Source organism: Anguilla rostrata, chromosome 19 (genome assembly GCF_018555375.3).
Source record: "Anguilla rostrata isolate EN2019 chromosome 19, ASM1855537v3, whole genome shotgun sequence".
In the NCBI taxonomy this organism is placed as follows: Eukaryota; Metazoa; Chordata; class Actinopteri; order Anguilliformes; family Anguillidae; genus Anguilla; species Anguilla rostrata.
Window position 1 is genome coordinate 10,376,693 of NC_057951.1, and position 11,498 is coordinate 10,388,190.

Below are 11,498 nucleotides of genomic sequence, written 5' to 3' on the forward strand. Positions count from 1 at the left end.
TGTGTGTGTGTGTGTGTCAGTGTGTGTGTGTGTGTGTGTGTGTCAGTGTGTGTGTGTGTGTGTGTGTATGCGTGTGTGTGTGTGCGTGTGTGTGTGTCTGTTTTGTCGATGAAGCCATTTGTCAGGCTGAATTAGCAGGCTTTATTTTTGCCTGGGGCTTTGTCCGTTCTACTACATTTACCACACTTCCCCTCCCTCCCCTCTGCTGAAACGCAGCAGCCAAAAGCAGCCCTCTGTAAACTGCATTTATCTGTAGGTGTGGTGCGTGGGGTAGGGTGGGGCTGATGGGTGGGCTGCGATGGATTAAGAGAGGCCTGGGGTTTAAAAGATATTTATCACAACTAAAGTTTTTTTTTTTTTTGGCTTGACCAATGCCTGTTTGTGCATTCTTCACTGCTATTTACGAACAATGTTTCTGAAAAAAAAAAAAGAACAAAAAACACAGATACTGGGGTATTCTCCAGCGCTTTTTTTTTTGGCAGCCGCGTGCCAGCGAATTTCAGTCTTTTGTGAATATTTTCACGAAACATCATCAGTAATAAATGCGCACAATCGCTTCAGCGGCCGGCGGTAACGCGGGCGACGGTAACGCGGGGCGACGGTCAGGAGCGCGTGAGACCCTCCGCAGCTCACGCCTGAAACAGCAGGAGCGTTTACCGCGGCGGCGGCGGCGAGAGCCCCGCGCGCCTCTACAGCACCTTTCCTGAGTCAGACGGCCTGACGGGTCTGTTAACGGGCTCGTAAAGCGCCGATGAACTCTATTTACAAACCCGGGAGCCGTGGCCGAGGCCCGCGGCCGCCAAAAAAACCCAACCGAAGCGGGCGCACCTTTCGATCTGCCGCGATAAGAAAAAGAAAAGAAAAAGAAGAAGAAGAGGGTGAAAAGAAGTGGAGGACAGAACAAATGAAAGGAGAGGAGAGGGAAGTTGGGACTCTTGCTCCCAGCTTGGCTGATTTAGTATTCCGGCATTGAGGCGCAGGCCCTGTGAAGTTTAATTGCCTGAGCGGCGAGAGGGAGCGTGCCTGCACTTCAGATTCCGCTCCCCCCTCTCCAGCCGTCCCCCGCTCTGCTTCCCCCCGTCCCGCCGCGCCGCGAGTTCCTCCCTCGTTCTACTGGCCGCTTGATGCCGCGGGTTCGTTGACTTCCCCTTGACTAACGAGCGTGTCGAAAGCATGACCAGCGATGAGAAATCTTGCGCTTTGAGATTGCTTAGTCTGCCCCCGTTGCAGATCTCGTGAATGTGAGGTCATGAATATTCTCTGAGTATGAGTGTGGAGAAGGAAGAGGTCCACTAATAATGTTGATAAAATGTGCATCATTTTGCAATGCAAATAAAGAGCTTTTTTACTCGCTGAATGGCCCAATCGAACAGAGCCGGCTACATCTGATGGTATTGAGTGTTTTGTCAGTTAACCGCTTTATACAAAATCAAGGAAAATGACTGAAAACAGGTTGAGGCCAGTAATCAGTTTAAGGGGCCCCACCCATTTTCAGCTCACCAACTGCCACTGGGCTATTGCGTTCATATGTGTTCCATTCCCCTCTCGCGTTCTCATGCTCTTGTGTTCTAATGTTCTTTATGTTCTTTGTGTTCCTTTCCCCCTCGCGTTCTCATGCTCTAGTGTTCTAATGTTCTTTATGTTCTTTGTGTTCCTTTCCCCCTCGCGTTCTCATGCTCTAGTGTTCTAATGTTCTTTATGTTCTCCGTGTTCTTTGTGTTCCTTTCCCCCCTCGCGTTCTCATGCTCTCGTGTTCTAATGTTCTTTATGTTCTCCGTGTTCTTTTCCTTCTCATGCTCTCAAACTACAGTGCTCTCCTGCTCTTTTGTCTTCTCCCATACTGGTGCTCTTTTTCTGTTGTTGTTTTTTTTGCGCTCTCTCTGTGCTCTCGTGTTCCCGTGCCAGCTCAGCCCAGGCCGAGCGCCGGCGGGCTGACATAGCGGCTCACGGCGCGTCCGTTCCCTTCGCTCTCCTCTGCGCGTTCGTTTCCTTCGCTCTCTCTGTGTGTTCGTTCCCTTCGCTCTCCTCTGCGCGTTCGTTCCCTTCGCTCTCCTCTGCGCGTTCGTTCCCTTCGCTCTCCTCTGCGCGTTCGTTCCCTTCGCTCTCCTCTGCGTGTCCTCAGCCCCGCTCTCTGTCTGAACCCCGTCATCCGGCAGGGTTTTATTACGCTCAGCTCCAGGAGCCTCAACTTTCATAAAACAAGAAATACTCAATGCTCAAGAGTACAGATTAAACTGGCTCCCGTCCTCTAAGAGTCATAATATGTCAAATATTTTCTGTGCATTTTACCAGCATTACTTTACTATACTGATTCCGTCCTTTTTTTTTTAAATCAGGGAAATATATGTATTTTCTATGTGATAAAAACATTTACAAGCCCACCAAACCACTGCATTTTAAAAACTCAGCCTATCCTACAAAACACCTTCCTGAACTGAGTTCCGAATTTGAACCCTCTTTAAACTGGATTAAAAAAATACTTTTTTTGAAGACATCGGGGACATTTCCACCCTAGATTTCTGAAGTGAGAGAAGCCAGGACAACACAGAAAATAAGCACTTACATTCAGTTTTCTAGGATTCAGCTAAATTTTATCCAGATGTTTATCTCACCCAGTAAATTTCATACCCTCTCCCTCTCTCTCCCTCCCTCTCTCTGTCTCTCCCTCTCTCTCTTCATCTCTCTCTCCCCTATGTCCCCCCATTGGGGGATGTGTTTTATGAAGTAGAGGTAATGTTACTTTCCCACTGAAGGCACTTTAATTGAGATATAAAGGTTAACTCTTACTTCTATCCCCCTCCCTCATCTCTCTCTCTATCACTCCATCCCCCTCTTTCTTCTCATACTCGCTTTCTCTTTTCTAACAGTTAAAAAAAACGCACAGTCATGGAAGCCACAGAATGAATTTAAATCTGGCAGTATTCCATAGCTGGCTTGTGTCTGAGAGCATAATGTCCTCAGACACTCAGACCCACAGACACACGAGCAACGAGGACCAGAGAACAGTGCTCTACAGGTTAAAGAAAATTACCTGAGCACAGGGCACTGTCATTCACCGGAACATTCCGACAGGTAAGTGCTCACTCTATTCAAACCTCTCTACCCTTTCACCCACACACAGAGTGCACTGTACTAACCAGCCAAATGATCATATTCACGCATTGAACATTTCAGAATTTCACAAGCAAAGATCAAAAAGACGCAAGGCATGCTACATTTTTCTCATCCATCTGTTTATGTTTTCATGTTTTCTCACAAGCTCATTTTCATAAAAATAAATGAATAAAGCACAGCCCGTTTTGATGTACTCTTAAGCAGAATCTTTTTCTTTTTTGTTTCTGCAATTCTTCCTCACAGTTCATTGAGCAGACAGTCTAGCAGTCTAGCTTTGCTTTGGGAAGGAACCTTCTTTTCCCTTTAACCATGCAAACTAGACATAACTTTAAAAAAAAAAAAAAAGCATTCATTCCCTGGGGTTTCATTCATAATAATTCAAGAGAAAACACTGTGTCTTAAAGCAGCCCAAAAAGCCCATCCTCCTCCGGAGAGAATGAATAGAAGCGCCTGTTCCCTCAGCTCAGGTGCCGACCCAGCACCAATTACTTCCCCCCTGCACACAATTACTCACCCCCCCGCGGTCCAGTAAACATCATTTCAGGGGTATTAGACAAGGAGCGTAAATGACAAACTGAAAAGAACCCTTACCTGTTCGGGACTCGCTCCAAGGAGGTATTTTGGGGAGGTTGCAGCACCCTCTGGCTTCCATCCAAGCAGCTCCTCTTCTCCCAAAGCCTTACCGCCCATTCATTTTCCAAGATTTATCGACCGGCTTTCCCAGATTTACGCTCAACTTTCAGAATTCGGCGCACCGATGTGAAGTTCGGAAAGTTATCCGGCATAAGCCTTCAGGTGAGGAAGAGTATTGAAGGGGGTGTGCCAAACAGATAAAAGTAAAGCACTAAATCCCACCCTATATTTACACCATGGGCAGCTGTCTCTGTTTCAGCTGTGTTGGTTAGCAGGAGTATCCATCTCCATCAGATAACTAACAAATAACTCCACCAAAAATTTGATGAGAGATTAGTTAGGAGAGACTAATTAGGAGAGAAAGGCAGAAGATAGTGGTTCATCAGGACCTAGACTGAAATGTGTGGTTACAGGAAATGCTTTGGAATGTGTACATCAGGTCTCCTTGGTTACTTTGCCTGAGAATGTGAAAAAAATAAGCATCCTGTACAGGAGACATGATAAGTCTACATGGAATGGTTGCAAACTGCACAGCAAAAATGTACAGTCTGAATAAGGTCTCGCATAAAAAAACATCTGTTTGAGTCTATCTCCAAGATCTTAGTGAAAACTTTCTGCAAATTTGTCTCGAGATTGTTCTGTTTAATGGGTTATCCAAACCATTTCACCAGGACAGTTAATGAGATTTGGAGATGCATTGTAGGGTGTAATGAGATGGGTCTGGCCCTGCGGTCGATGATCAGAGTCGTGATGCTAGCAGTCCGGAGAACAGAAATTCGCGGATGAGGTGCGAGTTCATATTGCAGACTGGCAGAGATCAGGTCTGAAGCGAAAAGAAAGGAGGCTCTTGAGTTTCTGTCAGTGCTGGATAAAAGAAGAAAGCCAGCTCCGGAACAGAAGATCTTGAAAAATTTCAGTCAGCATCAATCACCGGATCTAAGGAGATTAGATGTATCAGTGATTGTTGCTGCGCGTGCTTCTGTACGTCCAGCTCGATCTCTGGGCTCGGCGATGTATTTTCATACGCACTTAATCTTTATCGACCCAGCCCATTTCCCCTTCCTAAAAAACAGACAGGCATTACGTGCGCCGGGGTCGAGCCGGAGAAATGCGCCGGGGCTGTTATGGGGAATGAAAAACGTGATTCATCACGGAGGAGGAGCGTTTGGTATCGATCAGAGATTAGACTGCGCCCATCTCCCTCTCGGGCAGCCAGAGGCGTCTGCAAACTTCCTGCAGATGAACCCTGGCAGCAAGCAAGCAGGCCTGAACAGAACCAGTAGTTCAGACGGCACGCGCCCGCCACTTCCCCCAAAAAGAGCGCAGCCAATATCAGCGCGGGTGTCTCATGCTCCCCTTACATTAGTGTGCAAGCTGTTGATTGCCTCTGTGCTGCAGGTATCATTGCGTCCCACACAAAGAGGTGAACTAGCACCCGGCAGCTGATGAGAGGATGGCCTCTGCGTCTTATTTATTTTATCCACTTATCTGACTTTGTTTGCATTTCATCCTTATTTTTCACAAATTGCCTTTTTTTATTCCACTGTGATGAACCTGAAAGCTCCGTTTATTAAACACATGTGACAGACAGTTTACTGTTGCTTAGTGAGGGTTGCGTGGTGACAACACTGTGTTAGGACTATGCTAAAAACCAGAGGAAAGTATGGCCTCGTCCCCCTGTGCTAGCTCTGTAAGAGGGATGTTTAAATATATAGCAGTTATATAAAAGGCTCCTTACCTCAGGTTAGCGAAGTTTGCAGCGATGCTCTTTCTGGACACGTCTATTTTGGGCTGGCGTGTCCCAGAATGCCAGAGCCGCGTCTCGCAGGCGGGGACAGGCCTCCGGAGAGCGCGGAGGGCTCATTTGCATATATCGACTTCCTGTCAGACCGGAGCACATTCAGGGCAGGGCGGACGCGCAATGCTAAAACCCGCCCGTCGCGCGGGAGCGAAAGGTGAAGCCACCTGGCCGTCGCCATGGCAGCGTCGCCCCGGAAACGCTGACCTGCCCACGGCCACAGCGCTGCTTTATATTCAGAAGGGAGAAAGTTCTATTTCTTTTTTTTTTTTTTTTTTGGCTGGACACCCATCTTAGATCTGCTGCTATCACAGCTAACATCGAGTGGGGGTGTGGCCTTCTGCCCAGAGGTCTGTGCCCCCTCTCAGATAGTCTAGACAGTCAGATGACTGTTTGAGCAGGCAGACCAGGGCTCAGAGCACCTGTATTTGTGTGCACCCCTGTGTCACAAAAGGTGTGTGAATGTGTGGGGTGTGGGGTGTGCAGTGGGGGGGGATGGGGGGGGTTCATCCCAAATTCACCAACCTCCGCCTTACAGCCCAGCGCATTCCAAACCCAGAAGTCCAAGTTCAAATGCATCGAACGTCTCAAATGCATCAAATTCTTCAAATGCAAATGTACTGCCTTTCTCGACACAAAAGATTTAACATGCGCCTTCAGCGCGGACGTTTTCTCCGTTGAGTTTCCGCACGCGGCACCGAGCGCTGTGCGCGCAGTGATTGGAGCGCGACGCGAAGCCGCAGGGGACGCATTAATTCAGCGCGCGGCGGTAAGCATCCGGCTTCAGCCGCGGGGGATGTTTACGCCCCGATTTCGTGCCGTTAAATTTTTTTGCTACAGTGCCCTTTGAGCGAATAGCAGGCACGTGAGTTTTTTTTCGGGGAGGTTATTGATCCCAGCCGGACGGTGCTTAGCGGCTCCCTGTCCGTCAATCAGGGGCCTCCCAGCCCGCGGCGGGCTCGGCGTTAGATAAACGCGCTCTTATCTCCTGGCGGCGTTTCGGGATGAGTATAAAGGGCTGTCCGCGGGGCCAGGGCCCATTCCGGAGCTTTCTGCCCGTCCAGCCGGAAGAGCGATTGCCAATTACCGCAATGCCTCTTTATGGCAGTCTGGCCATCAGGCCGCAGCAGGGGCTCTCAGTGGGCCCCGGCCATCTAGCAAAGTGCCTGTTTTCCATTTGTGTGCGTGTGTGTGTGTGTGTGTGTGCGTGTGTGTGTGTGCGTGTGTGTGCGTGTGCGGCAAGAGGGGGGGGGAGTACGCCATGGAACCTTTCGGACACTCAATGCCCAAAATTTTATGAATGGGACTGTGAATCACTCGGCTTGACCAATCAAATGCTGTCCTGCTGGGCGTTCATTTTCACACAGCGGCGCATGAACTGCAGACCTTCTCCGAGGTTCATTCTCCAATATCGCCACCATTGTTCTGAAATCACTGCAGCCGCCTGGCCCGTGTGCAGTATGAGCAGAGATCCACGGGAAGCTGCAGAGGCGGTGTTTGGCGGTGTGAGAGAGAGGCCCCGCCCCATTCCTGCCAAGGGGGGCAGGCGGGGCAGCGGAAAGGGGGGCTGGCGGAGCAGTGAGGGGGGCTGACGGTCATCAGACAGGCCGCGGTGAGGAGCTGAAACGGCCCTTCTCTGGGGGGCGAATTTACAAGCCGAACCGAGCAGCAGGCCTGTTGGCAGCAGCAGCAGCATCCCTCCCTCCCTCCCTCCGCTTCAACCCCCCCTTACCCCCCCCCCCCCCACGTGCACCCCGCCAGCCTCTTCGCTCCCGGAATATAAAACAGCAGCGGCGGCGGTGGTGGCGGCGCTGAGAGACGCTAGCTGGATGTCGGCCAGGAGATGAAGCGCATCGATCCAGCGAGACTCCCTCCGTCCTGCTAGCTCTTTCCACTGCGAGGGCTTCACTCACCACCTGAGCCCCCCCTCCACCCTGCTCTCCACCTCACGGGGGTCCAATTGAGGCTTCATGTTTGTGACAGTCGGATGGGAGGGGGTCGAGTGGGGGGGGGGAGGGGAAGGATATCACGGCCGAGATATTTGTCTCTCCTGCCAAAGGCGTTTTGCTGAAGTGGCTCTTGGACTTGGATCTGTTTTTGGTTATGAAATGTCTTTGTCTGAATTCAGCCCAGCTACACTGGCACATTACATTTTGTTTGCATTTCTGGTTTTCATTGGCATTTAGAAGACTCTCTTACCCAGAGTGACTTACACACATCAGTGCTCACCTGACTTCGCTTTTGCAGCTTGCCTCTCTTTCTATACCGAAGAGAGGAGATTTTGACAGATGAACTTAGCAAATGTGTTTCTGTATGTGTATGTACGTGTATGCATTTGTGTGTGTGTGTGTGTGTGTCTGTATGTGTGTGTGTGTATGTGTGTTTGTGTGTGTGTGTGCGTGCGCGTGTGTGTATGTGTGTACTGTGTGTGTGTGTGTGTGTGTGTGTGTGTGTGTGTGTGTGTGTGTGTGTACTGTGTGTGTGGTGTGTGTGTGTGTGTGTGTGTATGTACGTGTGTGTGTGTGCTCTGTGTGTGTGTGTGTGTGTGTAGTTGGTGTGTGTGTGGTGGGTGTGTGTGTGCGTGCGTGTGTGTGCATGTGTGGTGTGCGTGCGTGTGTCTGTGTCTGTGCGTGCGTGTGTGTGTGTGTGTGTGTGTGTGTGTACTGTGTGTGTGTGTGTGTGTGTGTGTGTGTGTGAGTGTGTGTGCAGAGAGGATGGGGAGTTTTATCAGGATCAGTCACAGCACATGCTGAGCTGTGGGCTCATGCAGGCTCTGCTCCTGTGTGTGTATTTTAAACCTGACCCAGATCTCTCAGCTCTGACGAAACAAGTCAGCTTCCCCTTCAGCAGAGAGAGGAACACTATGCTACCTTTCAACACAGCACACCTGACATCTTTAGCACAGCACAACTGATACCTAACAACACAGCACACCTGAGACTTAACAGCACATCACACCTGATACCTTCAGCACAGCACACCTGAGACTTAACACAGCACACTTGATACCTAGCCGCACAGCACACCTGATACCTTCAGTACAGCACACCTGATACCTAACAGCCCAGCACACCTGATACCAAACAACACAGCACACCTGATACCTAACACAGACATTATATTAAACTACACACACACTGACATTAACCTACACATTCACACACAGACATTAACCACACCACAACACACACAGACATTAAACCACACACACACACTGACATGAACGCCCCCTCCACACACACAGACATTAACACACTCACACATACACACACAGGCACACACACGCGCCCACACACACACTGATTTCAGCCAACAAAAAAAAATCACTTTCCAGCAAGCTCAGTGATCTACCACATCAAATTTGAACAAGAGCAGGATCAAATCGAACATAACAGTGCCTGTATGGCAGCCGGTGTGAGAGTTCTCCTCAGTCCACACTGAAGCTCTATTGGATGAACGGTGAACAGAACTAAGTGCCTAGCAGCGCCGCGGCCGGGCGTGTCATCTGCCTGGAGAGCACGGCTCTGCCTGCCTGCTGTCAGACCAATCAAACGGCCCCTGGGCGGGGTTCAGGGTTCACACACGCTTCACGCTCAGCTGCTTGTAAACCTAAACACGCTGGCAGGCGGGTCAACAGCGGCGGAGGTGTCTGATGGAAAGGGAAGAAGAGAGCTTCTCATTATGACCGAGACGCCAGCAACAGATCATTCCTGCAGATGCTTTCCCTTTTGCTTTTGCCAATCTACCTGAGAAATGCAGGAGGGAAATTTTGTATGGTGACACAAGTAAATAATTATGATTTTATTTTTATTTTTTTAGCTGGTTGACCATCACTGGTGCTCAATGCACCCCCTTCCATAAATAAGGAACAGTCCCTCACTCTAAAACACAACAGCAGTGCTTAAACTGGGGACTTGAACCGAAAACCTTCTGGCGGGTGGGCTCAGTTGTCTAACCTAGCGCACGTAGCGCCTCACCCGGGCAATATCCCAGCCTGAGCTCATCAGAGTGGGAGGAGGAGGCTCAGATTCAGAGCGAGAGAGAGACCTCTGGGTTAACCTGGGAGCAGAGCCCGCGCGCAGCACAGACACTCTGGGGAGAGGGGCTCCGCTCCTACCAACCTTTATTACAGGAGCAGTGTCATTACCTAGCCGTCGCTAATCACCCGCTACATCCCCTGCTTTAATCTGGCGCTAATTAAAAATGACCCGGACCCCACCGGGGTGGGGGGGGGGGGCGCGCTGCCGGGGCCAGGGCTGGACGTGTAATATCCATTCGGCAGACGCTCCGCGTAGCCGGCCCGGCACTTATCCGCCAACTATCCCCGCGAGGTGCGAGAGCTCCAAAGCCATTACCGCCAAATGTGTGCGCGCGCGTGTGTGTGTGTGTGTGTGGGGGTGTAGAACACTTTCAGCCTGATACGTGCTAAATGGTGGCTTCTCTGGGCTGGAGCAGACGAGCCCGGCTAACGCCAAAAACATTCCCACTCTGTCGCTGCCATGGCGAGGCGATGTTATAACACTGACGAAACGTTCCAGTAACGTTGTGAGAACATTTTGTGCTAGCTGGGCTCCACAGAGCTGAGTCAGAACCCGCCATCAGACCACGGTTTAGCACAAACACAGGTGCCACTGGACCCCAGGTACCATAAACACAGGTGCCATCGAACCCCAGGTTAGCACAAACACAGGTGCCACTGGACCCCAGGTAGCACAAACACAGGTGCCACTGGACCCCAGGTACCACAAACACAGGTGCCACTGGACCCCAGGTAGCACAAACACAGGTGCCACTGGACCCCAGGTAGCACAAACACAGGTGCCACTGGACCCCAGGTAGCACAAACACAGGTGCCACTGGACCCCAGGTAGCACAAACAAACACACTCAATCTCACCTCTCAGGACAGAGCGGATAATCACAGACGCTACACCGTGAATGAAGTGCCTCACCGAAATCCGGCTACTGTGGCGAGGAAAGAGTCTCCTTTCTCGCAGCGTTTTCGTAAGCCTGTCAGCCCCCCTCCTTTAAACCCCCCCGTTCTGCTGGCTCAGCGGGACACTCATTAGACCACAGACCTGTCTATATAAGACATGCCCCCCCCCAACCCTCCGTTTCCTAGGCAACGTTCTTTCACTCCTCCAGGCGCGACCTGGTTCTGCAGCTTTGCTCTCATGTTAACGACCATCCAACTGTACTGAGATCAGTTCTCTCTTCCAGCTATACGAGATCCACGGTGAGCCTCTCTCACCCCCCTGCTGTACTCAGATCCGCAGCAAAGGCCCCGCCTCCCCCTGTGGGCCCGAGCTGCTTACTCCACATCCTGTTCCAAGGTCTCAGGCGACGCAGGCCTCTGTACCTTTGATCAATATGTAACTGTCTCACACAGCGTTCCCCAGGGAACGCCGCAGGTTCGACTCAGCCCGGCAGGGCATTCAGAGCAGAGAGCCACCATGTCAGGTGACAGGTCTGCTGTGCTCAATTCTTTTCTTTTCTTTTCTTTTTCCAGTTTGGTTGCATTTTCCTCTCATACAATGACACAAAGCCTGAGCTCTCATGGTGAACATCCCTCTCCAGTCTGTGTAGTATTCACTCACTTTCTCTCGCTTTGTCCCTCCCACACACACTCTCTCTCTCTCTCCCTCTCGCTCGCTTTCTCTCTGTCTCTCTAACTCTCTCTCCCTCCCTCTCCCTCTCTTTCTCTCTGTCTGTCTCTCTAACTCTCTCAAGTGATAGGGTTTAAAGACAGTTTAAAGATGTTTGTCTGCAGGACTTGTGTCTGACAGATGAAAATTGTTGTGAAAAAGTTTGATAACTGAAAACAGGCTTACACAAGCATGTCCTTTTTCAAAACGCGCTTACCTCAGGAGAATAAACCTTGGACAGGGGCATTTAGAGAAAATCTCAGCGATGGGGTCATGTGATCAGGAAATCTAACGTTGCTAAGACCTAGA